Source organism: Genypterus blacodes, unplaced genomic scaffold (assembly GCF_046128005.1).
Source record: "Genypterus blacodes isolate CSIRO-AG114 ecotype Tasmania unplaced genomic scaffold, CSIRO-AGI_Gbla_v1 ptg000067l_1, whole genome shotgun sequence".
In the NCBI taxonomy this organism is placed as follows: Eukaryota; Metazoa; Chordata; class Actinopteri; order Ophidiiformes; family Ophidiidae; genus Genypterus; species Genypterus blacodes.
The window spans coordinates 1962221-1975694 of record NW_027466879.1 but is presented as its reverse complement, the minus strand read 5'-3'; positions in this window follow the sequence as shown (position 1 = coordinate 1975694).

Sequence of the window (13474 nt, the reverse complement as noted above, 5' to 3'; positions counted from 1 at the left end):
ATAATTGGGAAGATCAGAAAATGGATACGAACAAAGGCCAACAGCACAGAACACCTACTCCAAATCAAAAGTACACCGCTCTAACAAAAGCCCAGCTGATTGGTGTATTGATTGGTTTATTGATTAAGAACAGTTTGCTTTGTCATCATTCTGTACATGGAATGACAGGACAATGGCAAAACAGGCAGCAGTGGCTAACAGGTCAACTAACACATGCCTGCACTTCATGTAAATACAAGGTGTAAACGCGGCCTTGTAGGTCAATGCACACATGTTTCAGTGTGCTGAGAGAGCTTGCATCCTTAATATTAACCCTCTGTTCTTGTTTGTGCATTTGGTAATGGTTTCTGGTATTTAGGACTGCAACTAATGAATATTTTAAACATTGATTCACCTTTTTCTTTTTTACATTTAGTTGATTAATTATTTAATGTATATAAAATCGAAATCATCAACAAACGTCTATTGGAGGTTCCCTGAATCCACAGCAGCAGCTTGAGATCCTTTGTAATGACGCTTATACTGTTCAGTTCGGTGGGAGAAGCCAAAGGGATTCAAATACAGGGATATGGAACTAACTCATCATCATCACCATCATCATCAGCATCATGTATTTAATCTCAGCAAGAGTGAAGAAGGATTCCTCTTCACAGTCCAAAGCTGTGGGTTCGTTCAAAATCAAAGACAAAAACGATACTAAAATAATTGAACAAACATGTTTCTGCACATTTTTATATCTTATTTATATTTCATGACCATAATGTCATCATGTTCTATCTCATCAGGAGGTCAGAGTTTTGCCCCTCTGGCTGTCTGTCTCTTGTGTCGACTGACATTTAAAAAATAGTCAACCTTTTAATTTGAAAAATACAGAAACAACCCACTGAAGATGCTCGTGCTCAACTAATTGTCTATAAATGCCAGATAGGATTTTATAATACTGAGGTCACGATCAATAACATTAACATGAATTGTTGTTTAGAGTGACTTCTGTTTTTGTATGTTGGAATTAAAATGCAATCTACAGTAAACGCTCATATCTCAGTGTATTCTCTCTTTGTTGTTCAATTGTTATAGATTGTTTGTCTGTTGTGTTGCTTATCAATTCCAGCTATTGATTAATCCTTTCAACACTTCTAATTACCGTTATGGCTTCATATTATCGATTAGTTGAATCTAATCTAATCTAATCTAATATCGATCCAATACGAGATGTTTTAATGGAATAATCTTCCATCAAATCAAAAGTTTCAGTGTCATGCTCAGTGATGTTCTGCATACCAGAGACAGAGAACTGAAGTGGGTGTATAGTTGCATGAAATCAACGACCCTCCTCTTCCTCCTCCTCCTCCTCTTCGTCCTCCTCCTCCTCTTCCTCCTCCTCCTCCTCCTCTGCCGCTGCCGTCTGTAGTGTGGTGGCTCAGCCTGTGTACAGCCTCAGCGCTCCGGTCACTCCCCGGCGGTTTCCTCCCGGCAGGCAGGCAGGCTTGTTTGCGTTTCTCCCGGGAGCGGAGGAGCGGATCGGCGGCGGCTGCGGCTCGAATTCTCAGCCCCTCTCTTTCCACCACCACCGCCGCCACGGAGCCATGGAGGGAGTCGGCAGCAACAGGAGCATGTCGTACAGCAGATGGAGCTACGACAGGTAAGCGGGCTTCACCTCACACACCAGCCCCCTGAAGTCATCGCTTCAGTCGGACAGTTCGGATGTGTGTGTGGAGGGCCCATATGGTTGAAGGTCCAGCTGCTTAGACAAACCTCCTGCGCAGTGAGTTGACAGGTGCAGCGGGAGAGGAGACACACACTTACACTCAGGCTGTGTTTACATCCATCTGTGGATGTCGCTTTATCACTAAACATACACACACTTTCTGCCCTGTGAGGATAAATCATCAGGACATTCACATATAAGTGGTTCAGACTGTGTGCGTGTGTTTCTGTCGTGAATTATGACACTTTAGGGTGTTTTGGTGCATTTTTTTAGACTAAATCGAATGTTTTGTCCCATTGTTGATTGATTGATTGACTGATTGATGGGCTTACATGTGTGTTGACTTGGGTTTACTTTCAGTTGGGTCACTTTAATACCGCTCATTTGACCCAGAGAGACTATTTATCAAAACAATGTTGCTTTAATATTTAAAATGTATATTATTTATTCTGGGACTCTGATGTTTTTAATACATACTTGTCTTTTGGGAGTGTGTGACTTCCCTTTCTCTTCTCTCTTATCCTACTTTACTGTGTTTGTCCATCTGTGTGTGTCATTGTAACTTGGCTTGCATGTGAACGCCACCTTACAAAACAAAGAGCGAGAATTACTCACTGGATCCTCTCAATGACTTAATGATTCATTTAGCTGCGTGTTTTGTGGGTTGATGTTCTCTCACCATCTCAGGAACATGCTGTCTCTTTTGTAGTGCTGTATCTTTCTGTGTGTTCCATCTGTATTTGTCTCTTTATTTGGCTCCATTTGCACACCTGGCTCTTCGTGGGGAGATCTCTCTCTGCTTTTCCTCCCCTGAGGTTTTTGCACTTTCTTCCATTTTTCTCTGTATGCAGTCGTCTCATCTTAGAGCGCTTTGGGCTGAGTCAGGTCCCTTTCATGTGCGAGCCTTTGGGGCTGGTTTCACAGAGGAGGCTTAAGTCTAGTCCAAGACTAAAATGCCTGTTTTAGCTGTCTGAGCCCAAAGAGACTTGCACAGATTTCTTCTTAAAATAGTGGTAAGTCTGATCTGTCACAGCACTCGCTTCCAACTTCATATTCACTTCAACCTGCAGAAATCTCATTTTCATTCACGTTCTTCCACATTGAACACATAAGAAGAAGAAGACAACATGTTTTCAGCAGCAGTGAGTGAAGTTAGAGTCATGTATAATCAGAGTAATTGTTGGATACAGTACATCAAAATGAAGGTTTAATCCTCTAACCCAGCTCAGCCGTTTGCTCTTACTCCCCCACTTTTCAGCACACATTGATTCATACACATGCACACAATTTTGAGGCAGCACATATCCCAGCTTGTAGCACTTGGCTAATTGGCTCTTTTAATCACTAAGCTGGCACACAGGCAGGTGGAGACCCTGAACCTGTATGGAGCCATGGAGCTTCTCTCCACCGGCTCACACCGGACCTGCACTGTACAATTTCCCCCCCGCCAGCAATGTGCCGCGCATACGTTGCCACCGACGGTGTAATTGATATTCTGAAACTGTGCTTGGACATCCCAAGAGACTGCTGCTGGAGAGAAAATGGTCTCTTAGCTTCCCACGATTCTGCACAGCATTGTGGAACATGGAACATCCTGGTGCTGTGTGCAACCAGAAATATCTATCTATCTATCTATCTATCTATCTATCTATCTATCTATCTATCTATCTATCTATCTATCTATCTATCTATCTATCTATCTATCTATCTATCTGTGGTGCTGGTTGTTGTATTATTCATAAATTGTATCCGTCTGAAATGACAGCAGAGGCCGGCTGTTATTCATTCTCAAACACTTTATTCATAATTGGCCGTCGTGTTTTCGATGTGAAGCTGCTACAGAGAACGGAGGCTGTGTGTCATTTCTCAAGATTATGTGATGTATCGGCTGGTTCTTCTTCTCATATCTTTGAGTTTGTTTGAGACATTGTATAATGCAAAGTAGCCTCACAGACACCTGGACTCCTCTTTCTGCAGTCGTGTCCTGATGTGTGTGTTTGCAGCCATTGTCATTCATGGTGCAGCATGTGAGTCCTTGGACCTATGTACAAGCACAGTGCGTTAATTCAACAGTACTGGCCCCCCCTCAGTAAACACTGTATCCTAGAGATGAGGGCCAAGGTGGGCAGACAAGATACTATTCAAAGTCGGGGAAGAGATTTTCATGTTTGCAATCAAAAACAAAGGCTTGGCTAAATCAGGTTAAATCAACTTCCTGTTCAATATTCTTCATATACATTATTAGAGCAACGGTTTAAAAATCAACAACAAGATGTGCATTTCTGCTTGGTTAGAACATTTATAGAGAAATCAATTCTACTTTAGTTGTCTTTCTCCATGATGTTAGCTGCAGCTGTCTTCATTACTCAACAACAATAACCTTTCACATGTTTAATATGTATTTTATATATGTGTAGGTCATGACACAATCATCACATCATGATGAGATCCACAATCCCATGACTGAAGCGTGCCTAATGAGCTATCTGTGGGCTTTGAGTACTTTGATCCGCTGCATGAGAAGAGGCGCTAACAGGTGCTAGTGTGCGTTTAACAAGGAGCTACTGATTGGTTATTGTTATGTGCCATGAAACAGGAACAATCATTACCTTTGCTTACATTGTGGGGTATTTAGCGCGCCAAAATAATTCCCATCATGCAGTTCTGGGCTTCTGTATAAATGTAAATCAAGACACAAAATATGACACGTATCCAAGCCTGTGCTGTGGTTATTAGGATGCACTGTGTTGACGTGACCCGACTTGGATTTGTTGGATTTGTGATGTGCTTTGTAACTTGCCTTGTCTGTACTTGGAACACGACATAATGATGACTTCATCCCTCGTCTGATCAGTATCAAACTAACGTATCTTTATTTAAAAGGTCAGATTAAATCTCTTTACTACTTTGATACACCAAAATCTGTGTTTGTGTCAGATGATGACTGTAATTTAGACAACTGGGTCAAACTGTGTGTGTGTTTCAGCTGCATGAGATGATCCGCTCTCTGCTGTGTAAGCTCATATTGTTTGCTATTGCCTAGTGATCATTATCCAGTTTTACAAGTGACACTGTTATGAGGCCGCCTGGTGTGTGAGGCTGATGGAGGGCTTTCATGTTGTTTGGGTTGGTGGACTCATCTGTACCGACCTCCAGAGGCTGTTGTGAATCAGGCGCAACAAGTGTTTGTGACGTTGAACGTGTAAGTGTGTGTGTGACTCATAATAGCACTTTAGTTAGAAAACACAGGCAGGAAGTGGACGGATAAATTGTTGTCAGCCTAAGTAGACCCTCAGAAACCACCAGGGATGAGCTGTAGAGGGAAAAGTTCGCTCTTATGGTGGCAAATTGAAGGTCAGGGGGTCATGAGGAAGCATCTTGTTGTAATCAATGAATTTCATGGCTAGCAGTTTTAAAGATACAGTATCTATTTACATCTTGCGTTGTGTGAATGGATCTCTGTCCCATGTAGCCAGATGATGTTCTCATGTCAGGTCTCTGCGTACAGACAGAGATGCATTTGTTGTTTGTTTAAAGCCTGAAAATCAAAGTTTAGGACTCGTTCCATGACTTGTGAGTCTTAACTTGAGACTGGACTTTATTTGTAACTTGCACACCGATGACTTGGTCTCTGTCACATACTTCATATGGTCTCTTTCCTTCTACGCCACTTTCTAATTGTTCCAGAAAAGTCCATGAAGTAAATGTTTTGTCTGTAGCACAAAGAAACGATGAGTAGCAATGTTTTGTATCTATCACCTGCAGTAATACCTCTAAGAAATATGATAAAGCTGGTGACACGGACAACCAGCTGTGTTACACCAGACACATCAGAAGAACTGTTAACGCCAATTAGCACCCGACCAACACCTCCAGTCCCCGAGTCCTTTATCTTGATCAGTATGAGCGAGATGCTGCTACTGTTGCTGCGGCCCTTTGAGCATGCAGGCTTCCGGCTTTCATGCACTGAAACACGCCCAAGTCGACCCACTTCTGCCCCAGCTGTGCAACACACTCCTTATTGATTTACCATTTCTTTGGTTTACACATAATCATCCAACTCCTTTGAACAGGGGCGACTCCCAGTCATCAGCATGTTAGAAAAGCTTTCAGTCCTTCTGCTTTTGTGTCCTTGGTGGCTCCACACTGACGCTTGATGGTTATCTTTGCTCTGAACAGTTTGGAACAAAAACATTTGGTTAAATGTGAAGGTGCAGAGCAGAGGTGTGTGTGTGTGTGTGTGTGTGTGTGTGTGTGTGTGTGTGTGTGTGTGTGTGTGTGTGTGTGTGTGTGTGTGTGTGTGTGTGTGTGTGTGTGTGTGTGTGTGTGTGTGTGTGTGTGTGTGTGTGTGTGTGTGTGTGTGTGTGTGTGTGTGTGTGTCTTCACGCCGTAACATCAAAGCATTCACATCTACATTTGCTCGTGTGTCAGAGGCTTTTATCCAAAGCCATCCAGCAAATAGATTTTCATTATTCCTGTGTCCTGTGTCCCTAAAGCCCAAAGTGAACTAAACTTAGGAGTACTTCATGTAGTTCTCGATTTTTTTTTTTTGTCGTTACCATAGCAACCTTATTCAGCTAATGTGTAATGCTTTCTACGCTGATGAATCGATCTTCCATTAGGTGATATAACTGATTGCTTCTTCATCTCCAGCCTCAGGTGAGCTTGAACAAAGTCTCAGCTGACATGTGAAGGCTGACATGTAACTTCTCCCAGCGCTGTTACTCACTTCTATATCCTCTGCCTTTATCTGGACCAGGATCCAGATTTAGATCTAGACAGGAGATGCACCAGTGGGATTGTTGCACAATAACAAATACAGATAGAAACGAGCAACAACCACTAATGTGAGATCAAATATGTTGTTTGTTATGTTCAGATGGTGTTCTAAACGCTGCTGTAAAGATGAGGAACGCTCCCTTTGCTATTATCTTCCTTTATCTCATTCCTCCTCTATCTGTGTCCCACTGTTGTCATGGGTCTGCTGCTGGTTGCTATGGTAAAAGATCATGATGGAGAGTGGCATTAAGATTCAAAGAATAAAGTTGAGCAGGGAGTGTGTAATTAGTGTGTGTAAGTAGCGTATCCTTCATCCCCAAGGAGACTGTGAGTGTCAGATGCAGTCTTGTCTCGTCTCATCACACGGCAGAGAGAGTGCAGCATGTTTCACCTCCACTGAGGGAATAAAGCAACACTTCACCGCCTGCACATCGCTGTTACAAGTCAGAAATCATTTAGAACCAAACCAAGAAGTAAATCAAAGGCTAAATCTGAGATGTGCGCTTTATTATTGCCAAGCAGAAATGTTTGGATGAGGCCTCCTAATCCACAGCAGCATAACGTATCTGTACCCAGATGGTTTGTGTGTTCATTCATTCATTCAAGTTTAATTATTAAAACATAATTGAGCTTCTGTTCTTGTGTGTGTGTTATTTGTCTCGTTCGTGCCTCTCAGTCATTTCTCCCCATCAGCTCCTCAGCTCCCTCCGGGCTCTTTGAAGCAGGGAGACTTGAGTTGTTGTTGAACAGCGCCTCCGTGTGTTCATTAGCCATTACTGCACATGTTGTCCCTCCTGTTGGTGAAGAGAAATCCTCCTCATCAGAAACTCTCAGTGCCGATGAGGCTGAATCTTAATCACACATCTATTAAACCTGCTGAGGTGTTAATATGTTTGTCTTTATGCATGCATGTGTGTTCCTGATGCAGATATTCCGGGTTAAGGGTCCTACAAGTGAGCTTTTAAATGGTAATTCCTTTCCACTGTTGCCATGGTCACAGCAGCAAAGTGTCTGTCAGAGGCGGCAGTGTGATATACAGAGGACGACATCAGCCTCCCTGCAAAGATGCTGCGTTGGGATGCCACACACACACACACACACACACACACACACACACACACACACACACACACACACACACACACACACACACACACACACACACACACACACACACACACACACACACATTCCCACAGCGGCTCCTTCACTCTCATGTCTAAGAAAGTCAAACATTTATTATCTCATCTCAACCAAGAAATTATCTCACAATCGCTGCCACACACTCAGTCTTTTTTTCCTGTTTTCTGAGTGAATAACATTGACTGACTGCTCTTATCTATCTGCTGAGTCTGAAGCATCCAGAAACTGCTGATTAAACCTAAATAAGAGAAAATAATGGGAAACATGTGAGCGTCATCATGGTAGGTTAGGAATCTATCTAAAGATGGATGCAGATGCCCAAAAAGTGTACAGCACCTGACAAGATGACACAATGATTTAGCAGCTCTCCCTCCCTCCATTCTATCACTCTGGTGGGAGTGTGTCTAGGATGAGGTTTGAAGCTAAAACAGGCCATAAACCTCAGGAATGACACATGACGCTTGATCAGACGGATAAAGGCCTTAGTGCATAATGAGGATTTAGTATGTATGACAGCACGATGACAGCTGTGGAGTAAACATTAGGAATAAACATGAGTTAGTTATGGTGCTAGGGAAGAACCATTTAATGTTGCTGTACTTTAATAAATAGGGTACACGAGAGCAGAAAGACATCAAATAGACAGACGACTGGGGGAAATAAAGTCTATTAATGTGTGCATATAAACATTATGGGCTTCAGAAAGAGGAAAACCTCAGGGCGACATCTCACACCCCTCCTCACTGGAGCTCAACCAGTAGGAGGCACTGGTGCAGCAACAAGGATTTGATGCCTCGACTGGCTTCGCACCCACAGAAATGGGAAACTTGTGTTGTGTAATTGAGTCAAAGCTCAGACCTCAACCCAGCTGAGATGTTGTGGCGTCCTGATATCTGTTATGTCCTGATATCTACAACCATAATAACTAAAACATCTTTCTTTTTCACATATTAGTGCCCAGTGATGTCACAGTAAGGACAGCAAAAATCAGGGAGATCACTCACACCGTTGGAAAACATAATTTGTGACGATGACATGATTTTCGAGAAACCTCTGCCTTAAATACAATCAGAAAAACGGTGAGGATGACTCACGCTAAGTTATACGTCTTTCTCTGTTGCTATTGGATACAAGTGGGTTCCGAGAGGGAGCTGTGCCATAAATATCACTTTTACAGAGCTTATGACATTCAATATGTATAGCCTTTGTTCAGATTGTGTCACAGAGGGCTTCGGTCACATCTCCTGGCGTCACTGAGGTTTTAAATATGCAACATACCCTCTCATAGCACATTTTCTACTCTGCCATAAGCTATTATGGTTTTCAGACTGTTTTTCTTTGTCATATTTAAGTTTTAAGAACAATGAAGCTGCAACCTGAGCTCCAGATGTTTGTTTTTGGAAACCCCAGCACTTTCTTTGTGTCCCTCCGAAAGCTTACACGTCACAATTTTGATAGTCAAAACTGTTTACAAGCTCAGATAACATTTACATAGAAAATGTACACAACATCCTTTGCAACAGAGTGTTAGATGAGGTTGGGCTCAAGATTAGAGTCTTAGTTTTCTTATTTCAGCAGAACAACATTGAGCTCTACACCAGCATTTACACCAGCAATACTACATCTGCTATAACTGATACAATAATTCTATTTAATTTATAAAATAGACACATATTGAAATCTAGTGGTGATGTCACATTTGGACCAATCACAGCCAGCAGAGGCATCAGGAGTAGAGCAAACATACGACTTTAGAAGTTAATGAGAGCTGCTTGCTGGTGGTGTTTAATAACCAGTTCTTTGGTCTGCTGAAGTATTCTGGGGCCTTCTGCAGTTCTCATGAGCACGTTGTATTTACGTCTGGAAGTGGCTTGTGTACAGAGACGGAGCTGCTCCAAGAGAAAGAGGCTGCAGAGGAACTTTGGTGTATTGAAGCAGTCCATCTGCTGGCCTCCCGGGCACACTGGGACTCTGTCTCATCCAGCCTGACATTTCCTCATCCAAATCATCTTTTATGCATGTGCTCTACTGGCCACTGAGAGATTAGATACTGCCACTTATGTTGATACAAGGTTGGTCCTGTGAACATGTGTGTGCGTGTGTGTGCGTGCATGTGTGTGTATGGTCAACCCACCTGCTGATCTTCCATCTTGGCTCTCCTGTGTGTGAAAATCTTGAAAACATAATCAAACAAGCACAGGCACCTTCTGTTATGAGTACATACACACACACACACGCACACGCACACACACTCTATTATGCTTAATGTCAGATGATGTGTGAGATGCAGGTGAATAATTGTTACTGTGAAGATTCTCTCCACGCTCTCTCCACATTGATGGCAGTCAATACTGAGCAAACATTCGGTTGAATCGATGCAGCGCACAAGCCAATATGTTCATTCACTTTTCTTTCTTTGCTTGCAGAAGCTCACACTGTTTTTCTCGCTCATCTGTCTGTGAAGCAGCGAGATTTACAACTGGCTTTTATACTCTCTCACAAACACACACACTGTCCGTCTCTCTCGCTCGGTAAGATTTACAACCTCCCCTTAAAATAAAGATGCCACTGTTTATTCAAATCCCCCCACAGCAACGTTCACGCTGCCTTCCTTGGCTTCGGCTACCTACCACCACCACTTCTTTAAATATCTGTGTAAACAATTTTTCAATGGGATGACGTCGTGCCTGTGCTGATTCATAGAAGGCTGCTGTGTTCCGTCTACAGTGGAAGCCAGGGAACGGACTGTGAACTTCCTCAACATCAGTTATCTGCTCTTTAACCAAGTCACAAGGATTGACAAACACTTCATGCCTGAAATAGTGACACAAGTTTAATGAACATATGCTTTAATCGTTTGTAATCTGGAAAAAGAAACCTAAGATTTGATTTAATTCCTGACCCTTTACTGTCATTAAGCAGCAAAAACCTCACCTATTGTTTCCCCTGAAACTGCTGTTCCTATTTGCACAACAATGAGGAGGAAGTTTAGACCTTTCTACCTGCAAACATAGTTCATTGTATAGTTTCTTACGTGATTGGTAGGGCTGCAAAGGTGCCACATAAAAAAGGTGATGTGAATACAGTGAGGTCATGTAAAATGAAATCACAACTTAAACTTGAATCACGTGTAGGAAACACATCTGAGGGTTAGGTAACTAAGGCGACCTGAACATACTGCATACTGTACATTAATGGAATCTGAAGCAGAGAAGCCTTTCTTCCAACATTAACTCAGCCATGTATCATGTTTCTGACTCCAACAAATATTATTCTCTGGTTTGGTTTTGTGCATATGCAATGACTTTCCTCTGCTGGATAGAATCACAGCTATTGTTCACAGCTGCTACACCCATTGTTTGGAACGCCTGACTGCAGTCGGCGTCGGAGAAGTCATCATCATCATCATCACACTTTCAAAAACCAAGGCTGAATAATTGATTGTTGTTTCCATTGTTATCAAGAATGAGATTTGAACACATTTGATTAGCGGCAAAGCAGAAGTACAAGAAATGACACGGTTCACTTACAGATGATTTTAGAGCAGCTTTATTGTAAAGTATATTCAGCGTGGCTGTATACTGGCACTCAGGCATGACTGAACAATCAGATATCGTTTGATTCGTACTAGGCTACTTGAATATACAATGTAATCAATTTTGGCTTGAATGCCTTTGCAGCTGCCGTGTGCTGTTTCATTTGTTTGTGGCCTTGTCCCTTAGTAACAAAGACAGCAACTCACAAGTTCTCACATACATGATTTGTCTATAGATCAGCTTATTTCATGCTCTTTAATGTCACCGTCATGTGTGAATGCAGCAGTTACTTAAAGCAGGCAAAGCTCTTGGATATCATGGACACATTGTACGGCACATTGAATTACCAAAACCCTGGATTTCTATCCGCTATCCAGTTACAGACGTACCCAAGATGTTGTTTATTCTAATGGTATCAGCTGTCACTCAATGAGTCCTCGATACTCACCTGTTTGGTGTTTGCATAATTAAACAGGAGTATTTTGAAATATCAGCCGTCCCCTTAAGCCTGAGGCAGACGGCTCCTTTATGATACACTTACGGCCAACTTTGTTGTTGAATCATGTGGCTCAATTTCAGTGGCTTTGAAGTGCAGGATGCTCCTGGGAGGGATATGATGTAATGTAAATCCAGCTTCTGACTCACTCATTAATTGTGTCCCACTTCACGGGCCGCCTCCTTTGAAGTCCACTTTTAAAGCCCAAATACATCATAAGGGGTCGACGACACGGCTGTTGCATTTCAAAGGAACGAATGATGGTGCATTCAGGGGCTCTGCGTCAAATTGTAGTCAGGAAATATATGTATATATATAATATAACCTGACCATTTGCATTCATATGGTGAAAGGTTAGTGATAAATGTATCTCATACTGATGAATGAAAAAGGCTTTGCAAGCTGTAAACACGTAATCATAGACTTCAGTGTTCTTGTTAGCTGTATGGATAATCATGGACACGCATCACAAGAGGAATATAACAAAAAGGGAAGTTAGATTACAGTTGCATTATTCATAATGTGTTGAACTGAAGTATCACACCTTGTAACGCATCATGGACAGAGATGACTGCTCGATGTTTAGATTTGAGGTAAGTTACTCTTTACCAGGTCAAACCAAAGAAGCAAATTACTAACATTTGAAGCCAAAATGTACAGCACAATTATCCTCCTCTCAAAATGGAAGTAAACATGAAGTAAATAGTGTTCAGTATCTCAAATATATACTAATGGAGAGCTAAGTGTAGCCATGTGTAAACAATAAGAGCCATTATCATCACACTCTCCTTCAGTGGAGACTTATTCTTAGTCCTAATGCAGATACAGAGACAGATCCAAAGATTTAAGTAAATATCGGACCAAACCATTTCAAATAAGGACATATAAGTGTTGTCTTGCTTCTACTTAAAAGACAATGTATATATGTATGTATAAAACTATGTAAAATGAAACAAGTGCATTAGATTGAACATTAGACACTGATGTGGCCATTACTGTTGTTGCCATGAGCAGTTTGGCTTTGTTGTGTGATTTGATGTTTGAGCCGTTCTGACTGAGGCAGGCAGACACAAGCCAGAAATCCACTTTCACATCCGTGTGGAGCTTCTGTGCCCACTTCCATTATTGTAATCACTGATATCGCCAGCCCTCTGTTACAGAGAATAAGGTATTTCTGGGAAAGCTCCCTTCAGATTCTTGACTCAGAAATTTAATTTGATCTCACCATTTGCTGTATAATGGTATAAAATGATAATATCAAAGGGAAGGAAATGGAAGATGCTCTGTTTACTGAGTCTAACAACACAGATAATCACAAAATCACATGAAAGAGTGTAGGCCGGGTATAAAAGCGAGGCAATTTCCCACTTTCACCTAACCAAAGCCAAACTTCAAAGTCCTGCTTAGTCTTGAATATTCATCAGTGTGCTTACATCCATGCCATTTACTTCCACTTTCATCATACTGGCTCATATATAGGTCACCATGCTCTTTATGCAGCCCCACCAGCATTGCATGATTCCAGGATTGCAGAATTCAATGTCAAATCAACAAAACATTGCATTTTTTTCGTGATGTTGCATAATTTTACATTGACTTCTAATCATGAAATCCTAAGGGGATTGTTGTTCCGCTTCACAGCAAAGGGGTCCTGGGTTCAAACTGGTGTGTGTAGTTTGCATGTTCTCTCTATGTCTCCAGGTTTTCGGGATTCTGATCTTCTAACTGTCGGTCCCTATCAGCCATGTGATGATTGGCTACCTGCACAGAGTGTACCATGGCTCTCGACCAATGACGGCCAGCGTAGGATTG